Raw genomic sequence first — 10340 nt, forward strand, 5'->3', positions numbered from 1 at the left:
CCTTTCTTTCCTGAATGTGTGTGTGTGTATGTCCTGCCGGTGTTCCTGCTACCGATGGTTGGCGCTTTGTTTATTTTGGTCGTACTTCTTGCCATCGCGAACAATAACATCTACAGCTATCGCCAGCCGACGGACAAACTTGTGGCGCTAATTTCGGGTGAGGGCTATTAAATTCTCCGTAGGAATATATTTTAAATAATTAAAATAAATTTATGTCCGCCTGGATGCCGCGGGTCGACGCAGAGAAGGAGAGAGGAGCGGGGTTAGTTGATTGGGTTAACATGTTTCGTCGCGTCTAAGGAAACTCATTTTCGGTGGCAGGATAATTAACATGCCGCGGTGGAACGACATTCTGACTGACAGACGCGATGAAGCCGGTGGGCTGGTGAGGAAAGATAAATTTTCACTCCATTGAGAAAACAATCCGGTTTGGGTTTGCTTACACGAAGGCTTTGCGTGCCATTACGATGTCTGGGCAGATACGGGTCAATGAAAATGCATGATTCGATGGTCCTTTGAAAGGAGACATGTTTAAGCTAGGGTTTCGATAAAGTCAAGTGCTAAAATATGCTCAAAAAATCACAAACTTACAATGGAACTATAAGCTTAAAAGCTTAAATCTCGGTTGGCTTCAAAGAATTAAATTTGTTTTGATAATTTGTACTAGTAATCACTAGTAGGTATGGATTTTGCAATTAACTTATTTGTTTCATCAGCTCAAACAAACTATGGTACGATACTGGATCATTTTCGTGTTCGTATGTTTTGCTGATACGTAATACAGAATTCTAAAAGTATACAATTTGAATTACATTCGTCGCACATAAGGCCAAACGATACATTTTTATGCAATGCTAGATTATATGTAATGGCCTTAACAAGACAATTTTTGTTTATCTGCAAATTAGAAGACATTTATGAAATATGGTACATGCGCTGGTCTGTTTCGTACTGCATTCGCCAAATTAGTAGCCCGAAGTTATTTTACCAACTTATATCTTTCCAAGGAATTCATATATCTTTCCAAGAAAAACAATACTTGAATATTTTCTTTCATTTAATTCCTTCTATGACGATCTACGACAAACCTGGTTTTCTTCAATGAACTTTCAGCTAATTTCGATCGAATAAAAAACCCTCTCCCACAGTTCGTAGTGTGTATCGTTAAACATGGTTTTATTTTGGACAAATTTTACACTTAAAACTCCACATCGTTCTTCACCTTTGGTTTTGTATGCTGTGTATAAATAGTTTAAAATGTACAACGGGAATACTTGGTATCCACTCACTTTGCGAACTCTTTAACTTTTCCTTATCCTTTCAACTACTATTTAGTTTCATTCTCTCGTAACAAACACACTTAGACGGCTGTTGCCAAATTGCACCCAAAAGTAAAGCCACTCGACGTTCATAACGCCCTGTTTTTTTTTTCTTGCTACCCAACGAAATGTATTGCCAAATACGTTAGCCCTCCCCATTGCAGTTTAAAACTGACTCCCATTCCTTTTCCAGCCTTTACATTCTATTGGACGCGTCCTCCGTGTTCTTCCGCCCCTTGCCTTGCCTTGCTAGATATCACATTCCATCGCGGAACCATCGTACGACACGCGCTCGTGTGACAGAGCCCTCGCGTACGCCGGTTCCTTTCCACCGTCACCGGGCGTACCGTTTGCAATCGGTTGCGCGGAACTGGATCGCTGCAGCACCAGATGTCTCACCGTCGAACGACGGTTGGGGTTTCCATCGGCCGTGTTCGGCTCGATGGATGCGCTGGCCACGATCACCACCACCGTGGCACCGGCCGCCGGGGTAGCCGTCGCGAGTGTTGTTGAGGCTGCCCGAAGCAGCGAGAATCGATTATTGTCATTGCCATGAGGATGTGCTTGGAGCGAACTCCTAATGATACCGGGGGTGTTCGACGAGCCTTCCACCGGACAGCCGCTGTCCGGATGAGAAGACGGTTGATCGTCTGTGGACTCTTCCTCGGTTGTGATGATGTCGCCAGTGGCATGCCCCGGACCAACCCAGTTACTACGGTGACGGTGGAAGTGCGTTCTCTTTCGGTGAGACTGATGATGACCGTTAAACCTAACTCTATCCTTAACCCTATGGAAACCGTTACTGTTTGGCAGTGGTTGTTGTTGTTGTTGCTGTTGCTGTTGCTGTTGATGGTTGTTGATACTGTTGCTACTGTTATTACTTTCACTCTCTTCCATTTTTTGTTGCTCTTCGATGATTTTTCCCTGAATCTCTCCGATTTCCGAAACCGGATCTGGCAGTGATTGTGGTTTTTCGGTTAACGAACCTGCTCGAATGGATATGATACTTCCCCCACGGCGTGACGGCCCATATGGACCACTGACCGGTGGCTGCTGAAACTGGACCGTCGGTCTCCGTGTACTGCTGCCCCCGATACTGTCGTCCCGACTCTTCCGCTGACTCGACCCGGTCCCATGCGAGCTGCTCAGATTTGTCGAAGCAGTATGAAACGTGCCACCACCTTTGCGTGCGCCACTCGAGATGCTGTCCGAGCGCACGATCTTCCCGCAGCCGAGCAGCTGCAGGAACCCGTTGCGGAACTTCGACGACATCAGGTTGTACAGGATCGGATTGATGGCCGAGTTCATGTACAGCATGATGCGGCAGAAGTACAGCAGTATATAGAACCGCTCGATACCGATCGACACGATCGCCTCGCTCGGCACGACGATAATCCAGAGCGTGAGCGCACGGAAGGGCAGCAGGCAGACGAAGAAGCTCACCACGACCGCACCGAGCATGAATATGACCTGCTTCCGGTACTTGTACACGTTACCCCGGTGGACGCCACTCGACGCGTTCGACATGATGATGCTCGGGTTGTCCATCAGGTTCTTTGCGATCACCGAGTACAGCACGACCAGGATGAGCAGTGGCACGATGAAGAACAGCACGATGCTGCCGACGAAGAACGACGCCGGCCAGAAGCTGTCCACTGGCGAGAGGCATGCGGCCACCATCGTGCCATCGACGTACTCCACGTACTCGTACGACGAGATCATCAGGATGGGGCTGGGAAACCGGTGGAAATGCAAGTTAAAAAAAACATTAGCGTTTAATCATCATTGAAATGGTGAGAAATTCTCTATCAAACTGAAAAAAGCTATCTTTACACTTGGCGAAAATCATTCATGAACGACCGTGATTTCAGCAGCTAAGTAATATTTGTATCTACAAAGTTATCTTGTGTGTCACATGTGAGCAGAGTGCTTGAATTCTACTTCCTACACACTTACCTCCCGTGCTGGATGCCCTTTCACCGAGCCTATTTCTTACCCCTTAACCTTCCTCTACTAATGACTCCATCTGGTATTGAAAGAAGAAATCGGGGCTCCAATGCAGATGAATTTGAAATGTGCACAAGCTATTTTCATTACTATGATGAACGGTGAGAAACTATACACCTGAAAAAAATGTGGATTACTTACCAACCTTTTCTCTTCTGGTTTATTTGTTACACGTTAGTTTTTGGTTGATTGTCATTTTTCAGTTAAAATATTCATTATGTGTGCATTTATGCGTTTTTAACCATGTAATGTTTGTATCGATTTTCTTTTCAAATTTGTGTCTTGATAGCTTCTTAAGTAAAATAATAGTGTAATTTCTGTCCAGTTTTTCTTGTTTTTTCTCCATCTTTTGAATGGGAAATATTATGAGTTAGTTTTTTTCAGGTCGCCAAAAATATCCTGCACGGACAAGATTATACTAGGAGAGATTTTTTTTTGGTAGTTTTTAATACATGTTTTTTTACATATCATCCATTTCCTCCGTTAGTTACGCTGTTTAAATAAAAACACTTAATTCTTTCCGTTGGCGCAACGAAGCAGGCGTAAAACATATTAAATTTAATTTCGAAAAATATGAACCTCTCGCTTCACTCAACACATACTCCTAGACGCTTCTTAAACCACTTCAATTCATAAATGTAATTGTGGCCCTTCCAAGTGACGTCATGGACAGCTTAACGTCCCACCCCGCGCACTAGTCACCGTAAAACTTTCGACACACTCCTCTCCTTCGCATTAGCGATCTTAAATTAATTTCGAGTGAAAAGAAAAGATTCAATTAATCCAGCGACATGTTTTTGGCCATTACTTTCGTGGCGGATGTGCAGAACAAAACGCAGGCTGGGAAGAACCCGGACGAGAAGCGCGAAACGCGGCTCGAGTACTACACACAGTCCATTTCGTCTCCGTGTGCAATTAAGCTTCACGTAAAAAGGACACCGTCTCGCTCGGAGGGACCAACTAAATGAAGGTAATTGGACGTGACTGGAGTAACGAACATGGTGGACATCCAGTGCAGGGTCGGTGTGAAAGTTCTGATGTTTTACTTTAGTTTTATTTTGGGTTAAGAGTGGGAAAGTATTTATGCTACTTGCATGGTGTCTATCTTTCTTACACGTTACAATAATTTAGATTAATCTTATTCAATTTCAATCGATTATATATTTCAGTTTCCGAAATGTAAAAGTAAAAATACCTACACATGTTTTTACCATTAGACGTTTGATAAGAGTTTTCTGTATCGAACTTTGATGAAGGATTATTGCCCATGAATTAAATGTCGCGCCACCGAAACCACCCCCGGGATGGCACAAAACACTTCGACAGCAGCACTCCGATTATTTGGTCATTCTTTTCGTTCACTTGACTGCGTTGCGTGAACCAGCGAATCGTTGCTCCTGTTGCCACCCAGACGCATAATGTATTCATTGCTCTTTTACGGCTTTTCCGCAGACAGTTTCCTATTCCACCCGAAGCCCCGACTAAGTCTGGCCGCGTGCGGACCCGTAACCAAAGCCGAGACCGAGACCCCGAAAATCGCTCCATAACGTCTTCATTGTAATGTAGTTTCTCATTAGATTGGAATCCCGATCGTTCAAGTTTTGGGGAAACTTTCGTTCTTGTGCTCGTTGCGCGTTGGTGGTTTTTAACACGCACTCCACGCGCCATCCAATACTGGCACATGCTGGGCGAAAGGAACAAAAATCCTCCGGGAAAGTAACACCACGTGTTCCTTTTCCTTCGCCGTGGTGATGACGGGATTGATAAAAGTGAAACCGCTTGTGCAAGGCATACTACACTGGGCTTCCCGGAATCCCGCTTAAGTCCTAGCGAGAAGTCTCGCCTTGCCAAGAAGTTTTTTTTTTCTTGGAGTAAATTTCCGAATGCCAACAAAACCTTTCTCCGGCGGAATATCGGTTTACATTTACGTGTAGGAAATGTTGTGGAGGCACATGTTTTGGAGTTCGAAATTGTAAACCAGACCCGAGCAGCATGATCTCGGATGGGAGCTTTGAAAGAAGGAAGGAAAACTTTCTAATCTTAACGCAAAAGTTGTTGGTAAAATTGAGTCTCGAGTGTCGTTATTGTTGGAGAGCTAACACGTATGAGTGAAAACGGAAACGTGTATGAATCGTGTGAATAAAGGGACGGAAGACACCATGGGTTGTGAAACGATAATTGCATTTGGTTCGAATTTGAAATTTCTGGTTTGGTGTTGAACTTTTCAGTCACTGTTTATAAACATTTTGTTGCATTAGTTAATATATTTACTTAAGCTATTCATCGCTGTATAGAATAATTGAAGGACATATGCGTAATTAATTAAACTTGCGCTTAGATTTTTTTTACCCCAAACTATCATACAAAAACGAATACTTTTTCGGACACCTTTTATAATTTTTTTCACAATTAAGAAAGATTTCAAAACATTACACATGGACAAAAATAGCACAATTTAGGGATTTCAAATGTTGATGATGAAGTTAATAGTTTTTCTTTGTCGTCATAAAATTCAAATGACCATATTTGACATAAATTCCACTTTTAATGAGTTAAATACCGAACATTCCAAGTCGTTGTGAAGTTTTACATGCGTCACAGTGACCACAGTGTCGGAAAACCAAATAAATAATAATAATAATCTACCCCCATGCAGCGGAATAACTGAACATTCGCTGAAACTGTGTGCCCTGCAGCAAGACGGCCAAGTGGTTTACGAGTGAAAAGTTTTATCGAAAAGTCGAGCGAAAACTTTCCTCACACAACCCGATGGAGGCGCATGGTACGCCGTAACCGCCGTACATTCTGTAGCCGATTAGTTAGCATTCTTTACACATAACCCGCATCCAAATCTAGTACGTAGGGCGTATGGTTGAACGGACAGTTTATGGGAGTGGGCTGAAGTGTCGACAAAACTGTAATATATCATTCTCAGATATACCGGATGCCATCAGTAACGGGTTCTCGGAATGCCTGGAAGTAATCGTACCGTAGCGGTTGAGACGAGAAGAACTTTGCGACCGATGCCACTCGAGCGATGATGACACTCTTATACGGCCTGCAACCGTCATGTCTCGGTCAAATCTTACCAAAAGTCGTGCCAGGAATGTCCTTTCGCACACTTGCAACCGATAAATCCTGGGTAAAATGACACGAGGGATTAATTGAGAGTGTTTTGGGCCGGGGAAAGCTAAATAACTGTAAATTAGTTCGAAATGCTTTTGTTTGGCAGGCTTGAGGTTCGTGTAAAATAAGTCCAATAAAGTTACTCAACAGTCGAAAAGTTGTTATAGAGTTTGTCAATTTATGCAAATATGTCAATTTTAAATTACAATTTGAATGCCCACACGTCACTATTTTTAAACTATAAATTTTCTTCGACAGCAAAAATAGAAAAATTATAGAGAAACTCAGTTCACGATATTTTGTGAATGAAACAAAATAAATAAAATATTATTAATGTTGTTATGTTGTTGTGTGCGAATGTTAGTAAACGGAAACGTGGAAAATGATGCAAAATCTCTTCTGATTTCTGCTTACCAAAACATGATTATTTTGAATAATGCAATCGTTGGACAGTGTGAATTTATACTTATGTTATTATTAATAATTTAATTAATTAATTTATTATTTTATGTTCAAGAACATATACATACATCTTACCTGTTTCCGTCGACTTATCAATCCGAGCTCCTGCCAGCATCTGATTGTAATTGGCATCGAATCGTGGAGGGACCAATTGACATTAATTTCTATTGAACGCAAACTACTTCCATGCCATGGTTGCCTACGATTACCGAACAGTTCCGTACATTAACATAACTATACGAGCCAGTGCGGAAAAGGATAACAAACATCAACAAACTACCAAATATCGTCTTGTTGCTAACCACCAACGGTACGGAATTTGCTTTGTGCTGAAGGTATGAAGAGGTGTTGTTTTTTTTCGTAAGGCAGGTGATAACGGCTCTGTGCATGTGCTATGAACATTGGTTGTGAAATGGAGTCGTGGCGGGGTGTGTGAAACGGAGATGAAGTTTGGGTGCTATGGCTATGGCGGAAACATGCGAGCGATCAAATTGCGAAATCTCGGTGCCACGGAAGACCAGATATCGGTACGCCGGTGTGTGCCCGCGTGATTTATGACGGGTGACATTACACCGTGTTTCGGACCGTTACGGACTTGTGTGTCATCATTTCTTCGTTGTCATCGCGTTTGCTTTCGGTTTTTTTACGACCCTTCCATCCCACGCATGAACGTTCCTAGGCGTGAAGCGACAGTTCATCGGTCACGGTGGCCAGTTGCGAGCGGCCCGATAAACCCCGTCGCAAAGCTTCCGCTGACCGGATTGAAGTGCGGAAGTGACTTAAATTTGAACCCATTTAAACGATAACGATGATGCCGGCCGTGCAGTGAAGGATGAAATTGAAATGTGTGTCCTAGAGCAAGGCCATTATGGGGTGGTTTTCCCCGCAGTGCCATTCGTTGCAAAATATTATGTTAGAAACCGTCTGCAACAGTGTGTGTCCTCTCGGTGGCAGATAAAAAGGCCTGTCAGAGAAAATCTTTCTATTTTCTTATGCCATGCGTCTGACTTGACCTCCGGTTTTGATGTTTATTTATGATCTAGCATCTGCGGCTAAGTGACCCCTGTATGAGAAATGGGACAAAGGTGAAAACGGATTATGCTTCCATTTTTTGTAGGGTCCCTTAAACAGCACAAATTTCGTTCCAATTGCTTTAAATATAAACCCTATACTTCATCATCTTGTAAGATAGTGAAAAAAAATCAAGTCCGAGCTGATTGATTGTTTTCGGATCGATCGAACGTCGTCTGCACGGAGTGGGTATTTTGAAAAGTATGGAAACACAACCGCTAATCCAAGCGTGCAACCTTTCGTAGGGTTTACATGGTACTTTTCCGCGGATTGCTTCCAGCAAACGATAATTAACGATTACGGGAACCTGCCAAATAACCAAAACAATCAATACCCTTTTTGTCTGAATGACTATTTCAAACTCGACGTTGCACCGCCTAAGGCCGCGAAGAGTGGTATCTTACACAACGAAAATAGTTTTATGTTCATTAGAGAAACTTTGCCATTAGCCAGTTACTTTTCAAATCAATAGTTGAACGTTGACCTTTCGTTTCGCTTTAATCATTTGTGTCGCAAAAGGTTTTATTTTAAATCATCGTCTCAAAAAATTCGAAAAACAAAAAAACTGGATAATGAATTAATTTACCATGATAGGTATGTTGAATTTTAAGGAACTACAAAGAGATTGAAAATCAAACATGTTCGATCACTTTTGCAACCAACTGCAGTTCATTCGCTATTCGCGGTTCTCGGTAATCGTTAGGAATTGTTTCGTGTCCGTTTCGTTTGCATAACATTTTGCGTTGTTTGCGAATGAATTCACAGGCAATAACAAAGTCCAATGGGAGAACGTGCGATCTCCAAGATTCTCGATTTTTTCAACAAAGTTTTGTTAAAATAAAACGACTAGTAAAGTCAGTCAGATTGCTCTGGACGAAAAGAAGGCGTCTTGCCAATGAGATCTGCACAAAAAGCTAAGTAGGCTGATTCCTAGAGAGCAGCTCAATTTTGAACGCTTGTATAAATTATTATAATCGTCTTTACGTCATCACTTTAGATTTAATACTTTAACGTACCCTGCTTCTCGATGATTACGAAAATAATTTTCTATGTATATTTTAATCGTAAAAATAGGTTGCTACTTCAAAGTATTACTGTTACATTTAATGAATTTAACGTAGATGTCACAGGTATACCAGGATACTCGTCGAATGAAATAACTTACTAACAGAATTCTACTTTCGCGTGAACATTTATTATCATACACTAGCGGCAAAATCAATCATCAATTACGTTTGAACAATAAATAGTGTAAGTCTACCATACAAAACATTCATGCTATTAATGTTAAATATAAACAACCAAAAAATAAACAGTACATTTAAACATAACAAAATGTCGCTTTCCTAATCCTACTCGAATGCTTTCGACGCACAGAGGTAAAACGGAAAAACGCCGTAAATACAAACGCACACGGCTTTACGCTGCAAATATGATTATTATAACTTATACATATGTATGCCTCTCTGCGTCTCCCGCGTGCGCCCAACGCCCAACGGCGCCCTCCCGGGGTGGGGGACTAGGTACGAAATGGTTTTCAGTAAATGCAATCGACCATTTTCCGAAATGGCCGCTTGGCGATTGGTTTCGTTGCGCTACGCTGCCTTGGACATCGTCATCGGTTGTGTCTTTTGCTTTCTACTTTCATTCGAGGTTTTATTTTTGGGCTTTAGCTTAGGGTTTTGGTTTTCGGTTGGTGGATTCTGCGTTTTGGCCGGCCGGCACTTTCCCCAGCCGGTGCAAAGTGAACCCTCCAGCAATAATGCTACCGGGGGTCTGGCCTGGTTGTTCGCCCGGTGACGATTATCCGAGCCGATGCGAGCTTTCCCACCGAACGAGGTGGCCATTTTTTTTCCGGCAGCGAGTGTTTTGTGTCTTTCTTTCGCTTTGGTGCGTAGGGAGGGGACGGGTTGTGTTTATACTTCCCACCCTTTGCTACCCTTTGCAACTTCCGTTGTCGTTCGGTTTCGGTCGTATTTTTATGGCTCATTCATTCGTCCAAATCGGTTGGGTTGTTGTTGTTGATTATTTTTCTTATAGCCTCCTTAAGGAAGGAAACACATGTGGTGTTGGTGCCGTGGTACAACCCGTTTGTCACCGAGTGAGCGTCTCCAAATCCCGATCCTGACCGACCGGGAGTAACGTCCACCGTCTGGAAAGGTCAATGGCCGCAGGGCTTTGGGAGGAACAAAAAAAAACAAACAAACAAACAAACGGTGGGCCAGCAGTTCTTCGTCTAACCTTCAAACCGAAACCCGACCATCGGACCTCGGCGAGACGGTCGTATCCCGGGACCACCCCGGGATGTCCGCATCCGGTCGAACAACGAAACTCAATTAGAAACCCGTGCCGACC

This window comes from Anopheles coustani, chromosome 3, assembly GCF_943734705.1.
Source record: "Anopheles coustani chromosome 3, idAnoCousDA_361_x.2, whole genome shotgun sequence".
NCBI lineage: Eukaryota > Metazoa > Arthropoda > Insecta > Diptera > Culicidae > Anopheles > Anopheles coustani.